Here is a 9,383-nt window from a genome sequence, read left to right as displayed (position 1 = left end):
GTTAAGCACTTTGCTAACTGAATGGTCAGTAGTTCGAGCCCACTTGCAGCCCTGTGGCAGAAAAAACTGGTGATCTGCTCCTGTGCAGGTTACAGCCCTGCAAGCACTGTGCAGTCCTGCTGTCCTGTAGAGTCCCTGTGAGTCAGCATTGACTCGATTGCACACATCAGCATCAAGCCTCACCAACTGTGTGGCTGAGGTCGAGCCGTGCTCCTTCCATCACCACTTTCCTCAGCTGCTGTTGAAGGGTCCCGGGCTACTGTCCCTCTCAAAATCCCTGCTGATGACAGGTGAACTTTCCTGCATCTTACTTTTTAATTATTTGTTTCTGGCTTATGCTAAAAGTTGATATCCAGCAGAGCTTGAGTTATTTTTATTGTTATAGCTGGGTTTGGTCTAGGATGTATGTTCTTGACCTTGAATTTCTGCTGGCTCAGGCCAGGGGGAGGAGAGCTGGCCTTGGGAAGGCATGTGATGGACAGCTGGCTTTTCAGGCAGAGTTCCTGGCCCTGCTGCCCGGTACAGTGCAGTCCATGGCGAGAGAAGCACAGTACTTGAAAAACTTGTAAACTTCTTTCCTAACTTTTGTCCTGATGCAAAAATTTTAAAACTCTCATATTTGTAACTCATTTACCACCATCAGTTTGACAGCACATGCTACAGATAGTTAAAAAAACCCTGGATCCCAGGTATCTGTTTTAGTTTTCCCAAAGAGTTATTCCTTGAAATTTAAAAGAAAGGGGGGGGGAAGGCCCATTTGTTTATAAAGTGTTAAAACTGAGCATCAGGCAACAGCATTTTTATAACTAGCTTAAGGCTTTCTGGGCTCCTTGGTGGCACAAATAATTGGAGCTTGAGTACTAACCTGAATGCTAATAATTTTAACCCACCGAGAGGGATGGCAGAAGAAAGGCCTGGCAATCTGTTTCCATAAAGAATGTTGTTTTGTGCCATCAAATTGGAAGCATCTCCTAGGTAATCCTCCAGCAAGTTTTCAGAGGCTGTAAACTGCACAGGAGGAGATTGCCCATGTTTCTCCCTCAGAGCAGCTGATGAATTTGAACTACATACCTTTGGGTTGACAGACAGTGCCACCCCTTACATGCTATGCCACCAGAGATCCCCTCCATAAAGATTACACCTGGGAAAACCCTATAGAACAGTTTTCCACTGTAATACCTTGGGTTACCATGAGTTGAAATAGACTTTTGGCAACAGGTTTATGAGGCGTTTTAAGTTAGTGTTTATTTGAATAACTTAGTAGGTACATTATACTGACCTGGCCTGAATGAAAAGGCACTAGGCCTTGACTCTAGCTTAGAAATTGTAAGAATAGTGTAGACAGCACGGGGATGACTGAATCAGACTTTTACAAAGGGGGACTGTCCCTGTCAACAACATCCACAATACAGATCTAATTCCTGTAAGGTCAGACATTGTCTCCCAAGCTCCTGCATCTACACCTACTAATTCCATCATTGTTCTTAATGCTCTACTGGGTCCAAAATCTGTTGGAATGACTACACTGACTTTACAGAACTATAATCATAGTTACAGGGCTTATTAGAGAAATTAGCAGGCGGTAATTCAGGTTGGCAGCAGGATACAATCCCTCAGTTCAGACAGTTTCTCAAGCATATTTGCAGTTTCTTTGCCCCTCAGTCTTACAGCTTAGGTAGGTATTACAAAGTTCCCTTGTTGTTGTTGTTATGTGCCATTAAGTCGCTTGTAACGCATAGCAACCCTATGTACAGTAGTCCTAAACCCTGCTCTATCCTTTGCCAATCGCACTGCCTCTGACACACCCATTCCGATTACCCCAGTCACTGAATCATTCTACCTCATAGAGGGCCTTCCCCTCTTGCGCCATCCCTCCACCCTTCCAAGCACCATGTCCCTCTCCAAGGACCTGTCCCTCCTTACAACATGTCCAAAGTATGTCAGACGAAGCCCGAGAATCCTTGCCTCCAAGGAGCAGTTCCCTTAGTCCTGTTAATTATGGTGTCTTCTGGCTCTGGCACCGTGGGTAGCAGCCCCAAGTCAGCTTTGTCTCATGTCTGTCTTTGGTTCTTTGTTAAGGCTGCTGCTGCTGGTCCTGTAGGCCCCACTCTGAGCGACTCAGGAATCCTTGGTCCCATAGGATGCACACTGCTGCTGCTTCCTTGTGGTGTTGAGATGTTCAATTTCTGTTGCTAAAACCATTCCATTTAAACCCAGTGAAGGGACAAAACTAGCCAATCCCCTTGTGGATAGACTAACATGCCCTATTTGTATGATTCCAGCTATCCATGTGATATAAGATTTAGTGGTTAGGAAAGCCGTTTTGCACAATAACCCCTTGACACCACAGTTATACATGAATGGAAAGGTAGCACTTCATTTTTGTCTCATAAAAGTGCAATTCAGACAGAAGCCATTTCCCGGAATGACAGTGCTCAGCTCAATCACAAGCCTAAATCATTTAAGAGAGTTTGGGATGGTGGCCTTCAGACCCTGAGGAGCTTCTGTGGCTTACCTCTCAACTCCTGTCTCTCTCGGCTGGATTTGGTAGCAAGTGATCTCAATTATGTGACATCTACAAAGGACATCAGCTTTATTTTCACTGTTACTAAAATTTGGGCTCCTGGTACCTGGTTTTCCTGAGATGCCCTGTCTGCTTCCTCCCTCCTGTGGAGGAGGCCTCAAAGCAGGTAGCCTGAACATCAGCTCTGGGCTTACTTTCATCATTCAGTCCTGGCTTGCAGGTCCCTAACTCAGGGGTAGCACCCCAGGTGTCCAGCTTCACCCTGTTCCTGGCATCTTATGAACTTCCTGCCCTGAACGTCTTTCTCTTTTCAGCGCAATTGTGAGAGTGACACCGAGGAGAACATTGCCAAGAGGAAAGCCCTCCACCCGCGAAGGAGGAGTAGTATCTCCTAATTGGCCCAGCTGCAGTGGTTGGACAGGAGGCACAGGCCGGAGGAACTCTATCTTCATAGACTCTTGGACCCAGACAGTCAGCAGCTTCCAGACATCCTGCCTGAGAGCTTTGGGAGCAAAGGGCCTGCAGCATTCAGAAGAATCCACGGGACAGCCCACAGACCCCAGGAGCTGTGACTGTCTCCTGTGGAAAAGGCGGCATCGTCCCTGAAGCTTTTTAATTCTCTACAAAACAGGCTTTCACCTGTCTGCCAACCTCAGGACCTGGGGCCAGGGGGCGTACTTAAGAAAACTATGTAATCAGATGTTGGTATCTAGACCTGTATATGTGGTGAGGGAGTGAGTGCCTTATGGTGTCAGCTGGGCCTGGGTAGATGGGAGTCCCAGGCCAATTCTTTTAAAGTCCTGTTTGACCTCCTGGAAGCTTGGCTGCTGAGCTGGTCAGGGCGAATGGTAAAGAAGTGAATGTTGGGTGAAGGGCAAGCCCGGGGTCCAGCGATCCCTATCTTCTAACTGGGGTTAGAAGACTCCATTGTGTCCATTGTGGTGGGTGGAGCTTGGCTGGTATCATGAGGGACCAGGGAGAAGCTTCCAGAAGGTCAGGTGTGTGCAGTGAGGTGAGACTTGGGAAGCTTTCTTTACAGAACAAGGGAGGTCAGAACCAGGTGTGTTAACTCACACTAGGAAGACAGGGGCCTCCCTGTGTGGAAATGGGCAAGGGGGGACATGAACCTTGGGCTGTGAGGGTCCAATCCTGTGACCTCCCAGAACTTCATGCAGTCAGGGTGTCAGGCTGACCAACACATCAAACCCTCTGAAATAGCCAATTGCCAGCTCATTGTGTTACATATATATTTTTTTCATTTTTATTAAACTTAGGTTTATCTGATGCTTGGATTCTTTTAGTTACTCCCATCTGATTTCGCTCAGCCCTGGTACCTAGGACTCTGAGATGGGACTACCCAGGGTTGGATTGTTGAGTGGACAGGTCCTACTGAACTTTCCCTCTGGACTCCTTGGTACCTACCTCCTGTATTCTTCCATAACATTCTCCTCTATCCCTCTGTTGGCTCAAATATCAGCAATTTCCAGAAAATGCTCCAGTATCCCCAAATTAGAATTTCCATAACTGCTATACTTGTTCTCCCACTACCAACACTATCTCAGACAAGATACAGCAGAGGAGTTTTTATAATGTGGAAAAGATATCACTATGTGAAGAGAGAGAGAGAAAACAAACCTCAAACACATATATTACCCAGACCTCTGGGTGGATATGACGGAGGAACTTTAACAACACAGACATCACAGCTCTGCTTTCCAGACCAACAGAATGGTGTGGCCAAGTGCACATCTAAAGTCAGAAATAAAAGGGCCAAGATGAGGCCCTCGGGCTTGGGAAGTACATGGGAAGGGATGGAAAGATAGAGACATTTTGGAAGATGAGTGAAGGATCTGAGCTGAGGAAATGAAAGAGAGATGAGAGGAGGAAAATAAGATAGGGTAGAAAGAGCCTTGGGGGAAAGGGCATCTGTTTTTCCTTTTTTGTGTGTGTGGCAGGGCTGGCTGTAAGGGAATGGTGCAAGAGAGGGGACCAAGTTCTGTCCTGTAGTGGCTAGATCTGGGGATGGTGGCCACACAGGACAGAAAGGCAAACCTGTTTCAGAAAAACTTGTGGACAGAAATGGAGTGGACCTGCAAGAGGAAGTGGCTTGTTGAAAACAGAAAGTTTACCTTTCCAGGGCCTCTCTCTGTTCTCAGACAGAACTAACTTTGTGCCTCTTTCCATCCTCTAAAGGACACCTCAGGCTGAGAACTGCTGGCTACATGTCTCCCAGAGGAGCCCGTGTTTGTGCCTGGTCATATAAAACAGCAGGGAATGTTCTAGAACAGAGGGTCTCTGTGAACTCCTAGAAAATTAGTGTGGTCGGGGTGGGGAGATTCCCCTCCCACTAGAAAGGAAAGCCGTGAATGGTTTTGACAAACTCAGTTCAAGTTTCCGATCATGATCATACGATTAGCTTTTTGGAATTTGCCTAATCCAGCCAATAAAAAGCCTGTTAACTGAGAGGTTGGTGGTTCAAATTCACTGCAGGAGCAAAGAGCTGGTTATGTGCTCCCATAGTTGTGTGCTGTCACTTCCAGCTCACAGCGACTGTATGCGATCTGCTCCTACAAAGACTACAGCCTTGGGAAGACCCTATGGCCCATTCAACGCAGGCGCACAGCAACAACAGTCCACTCATCACGTTTTACTGGAGAGAGGAAGTGATTAGAACTGTTCCCTTTGCTTCATTTTTTTATAAGCTCTTATCTAACCTTAGTTGCTCCCCACTTTGTCATTTTTTTTTATATGAAAGAGACTATTACCTTTGCTCTTGGTTACCTTTTCATAGGTAAGGACACACTGAGTAACCAACTCCCAGTCAGTGATCCAGTGTATTTTGAGCCCCCTCATGAGTCTGGTACTGGTAAAGGTGTTGGGCTGGAACAGAGAACATGGCAATCCCTGTCCTAAATGCAGTCTTTGTAGAAGTCCTGGGAATCCAACACACTATCATTCTTCTAAGTTATATAAAGCCCCGTTGACGGATTCACCTCAGCCCAGTGCTCTGGTGTTTGAAGGTACCTGCTGGGTTTCCTAGAATCCCTTGGAAAACAGAGGCCAGGCTGGGCAGAGGGAGCCCTTGAGGATACACATTCTGCATTCTCACCTCAGAGGCCTTCTGCCCAGCAGTCAAAAGCCAGACACTCGTACCACTCCCTTCCAGGCCCGCAGACCCTGTGATCTTCCTCCTGGCAGATGGCTGCTGTCTTCCCTTTATGTATGAGGATGAGTGGAAACAGCTGGTCTAAGTGAATCAGGTGTGTCTGTTGGCTCTGAAGATGTGTTGACCAGCTGACACTTCAAGGCTAAAAGGACAACAGACAGTGTGTGCTCTGTGGCAAATGGAACATATTCAGTGATTAAAAACTCCTTAAAAGGCAGTTCTTTAAAGAGCTTTGACAGTGCCCTGCCCAGAGTGTTTCTGTGTGTAGGATGCTATATTAATATTTCATAAGTAGGCATATAAATATTTCATTTAATGACACTTTCCCAGACTTTTCTGACTCTAGATCTTAGATTGCATTTGCCTTTTCCATGAACATATTTATTTTTTGGAAGCAAATGAAGGTCATCTGATAAAAGATGAACTATATGCTCACTTAGGGAAACCTCAAGCCCTGTGTGCCACGAACAAACAAAGCAGATACATGTGAAAAGAACTGAACTGAAGGCTGCGATCTGTAAGGAAGTTTATCTGGCTCAGGCTTGTCGAACTTTCTTGCTATCTGGTTCCCAGGTGGATGTCATCCTGACATTGTCCTGCTAACTGTTGCTGCATCCATGGTCGGCTGAAATGATCCATGTGAAGCAAATATTTATAGGCTTAGGAAGTGGAGCAGATAAAGAGTTGTGAACAAAGGCTAATTGACATTTCAAAAAAACCCACAAACACAGTTGACAACTTCTCATGAATTATTTCTAAGGTGCTTTGATTCTAATTTTTCCTCTCTCCCACTAGTTTCTTTATTCTCCCTCTTCCACCCTTCAAAAAAAACAAAACCCAAGCTCACCACTGTTGAGTTGGAACTGACTCATAGCTGACCCTCCAGCGGGTTTTCAGAGGCTGTAAATTGCATGAGGAGACTGCCCTCCTTCTACCCTTAGCGAATCATAACATATATCCGAACCACACATTTTAGGGATTTCTTTGCTTAGTGACTAAAACACATGTTCTTAGTTCCTAATCTAAAAAGCAGTTCATTTTGTTACTGACAGAAAAAATAGTTTTCTATGAGTTTTCTGCCCCGTGAATCAATGATCCTTCACCACTGAGCTAGGTGGGGAAATGAAAGGCAAAAAAGTTTACAATCGGCTTTAAGAAACTGCTTTACAATAGAAACATTTCATAGATGGCCTTTAATTTCATTCCCTTTATAACTTTATAAGGTTGTTGTGTACTTAGAGTTGGAACCAACCCATTCATAGCTGACCCTCCAATGGGTTTTCAGAGGCAGTTAATCACATGGGAGGAGATCAACCATTCATTTCCCATGGAGCAGGTGGTGGCCTTGAACCACATGCCTTTGGTATTACAAGGCAGCTTTTTGCCACTAGGCCAACAGGAAACAGTCCTCAGAATAGAGCAGGGAAACACTGCATGTTTCAATATCAGGAAGGGACTGTGTCAGGGATGCATCCTATCTATACCTTTTCAATCTATATGCAGAACAGATCATTTGAGAGGGTGGGTTGTATGAGGAGGAATGTGGCATCAGGATTGGAGGAAAACTCATCGACAACCTATGTTATGCAGATGACACAACCCTGCTTGCTGAAACTAGGAAGGACCTGAAGCACTTGCTGCAAAGGGTCAAGGACTATAGCCTTCAATATGGATTGAAGCTCCACATCAAGAAGACAAAAAATTCTCACACTGGGCCAACTGGCAGCACCATGATGGATGGAGAAGAGATTAAGGTTATTAATAGTTACAAGTTGCTTGGCTCCACAATCAACACTCTTGGCACCAGCAGTCAGGAAATCAAAAGATAAATTGCATTAAGTAAATCTGCTGTCAGGGACCTTTCCAGAGTACTGAGAAGCAACTATGTCAGTCTAGAGTCTAGAGTCTGAGCCAGGCCATGGTCTTTGCAATTAATTGCTATACATCAGAGAGCTGGATAATGACTAAGGATGATAGAAGAAGAATTTGAGTTGTGGTGCTGGAGAAGCATCTTGAACATACCATGGACCACCAAAAAAACCCAAATAGGTCTGTCTTGGAGAGGGTGAAACCAAGTTTCTCCTTGGAGGTTAGGATTTTTAAGCTGTGTCTTACATGCTTTGGACACATGGCCAGGAGGGACTAATCCTTAGAGAAGGACATCATGCTCAGAAGGGTGGAGGGATCGTGCAGGAATGAAGACCCCGGATGAGATGGATTGATACAGTAATTAGGACAATGGAGTTAGGTATGTCGGAGTCAGACTAGCTCAGGACAGGGCAGGCTTTAGAGCAGCTGTGCATACGGTCGTTATACGTCACAGGCAACCCGATGGCACATAACAGCAACAACAACTTTATAAGGAAAGAGAGAACCCCATGTTGAGAAAGCTGAGGTGAAGCAGGTGAGATATTTACATGCAATTGCACAGCTGGAGTGTGTGGAATCTGGATGCCAGCCCAGATTTGCTTACCTGCAAATCCACATTCTCCTCTACTCTCTTTTTTGAAGGAACACGGTGGAAGGGACACAAAAAAATCATCCTGGAGAACCACATAGTAATATGTTGCTGTTGTTGTTGGACCCAACCCACAGCTGACCCTCCAGTGGGTTTTCAAAGGTTATAAGGAGATTGCCCATTTCTTTCCTGCAAAACAGCTGATAGAGTAGAAATATGTACCTTTGCGTTGGCAGCACAATTCCTTAGCACTAAGCCTCCATAGCCCCTTACATAGTAATTTAATATGGTACTATTTTTCTAAAGGCTACATTATGCATTGTTTAAGGAGACACAGAAAGGTGATAAACCTATATTTTAAAAACAAAGGGATGACTACTCTAAAAATTCATGTTGACAGTGTTCCAGCCAACCAAGTTCATGGTGGCACCTTGCATATTAGTTATCAACATTCTTGCGTTTATAAGATACTACAATAAAACTAATAAATGTAGTCCAAGGTATATGGAGACTGCCAAACACAACCAGAAATGTACAATCTAAGGATAAAATTGATGCATGAGACCTTGTAAAGATAAAATCTCTATACACATCAAAAACTTTCCCCAATAGGGTGAAAAGAAAACCTACAGACTGGGAACAAACATTTCATAATTCCATCTCAGACAAGAATCTTGTAAGTTTACAGAATACTCCCGGGCCCTCACAAGAAAAAGACTGAGAACCCAATTACAAAATGGACAAAAGACATGGAAAGAATTTTCCCAGAGAAAGATATTTGGATGGCAAATAGATACATGAAGAAATGCTCCAAATCACTGGCAATAAGAGAGATGCAAATTAAAACCACAATGAGGTACCATCTCACTCCAGTAAGAGTGGCAAAGTTTAACAGGGCAGCACATGTTGGAGAGGATGTGGCGAGAAAGGAACTCTCATACATTGTTGGTGGGATTGTAAAATGGTGCAACTATTCTGGAAGGCAGTTTGGCACTTTCTCAAAAAGCTGAACATAGAAATTCCATATGACCGAGCTATTCCACTACTTGGAATATACCCTGAGAATATCAGAACTGAGGCACAGACAGATTTGTACACCAATGTTCATAGCAGCATTACTCACCATTGCAAGAACATGGAAACAGCCCAAATGTCCAACCACAAACAAATGGATTAAGAAAGTATGGTGCGTTCATACAATGGAATACTATGCAGCACGCAGGAACAATAATTTT

The sequence above is a fragment of the Elephantulus edwardii genome, unplaced genomic scaffold (assembly GCF_000299155.1).
Source record: "Elephantulus edwardii isolate Elephantulus edwardi_28Jun2011 unplaced genomic scaffold, EleEdw1.0 scaffold00263, whole genome shotgun sequence".
Classification (NCBI taxonomy): Eukaryota; Metazoa; Chordata; class Mammalia; order Macroscelidea; family Macroscelididae; genus Elephantulus; species Elephantulus edwardii.
Note: the sequence above shows the minus strand (reverse complement) of the source record.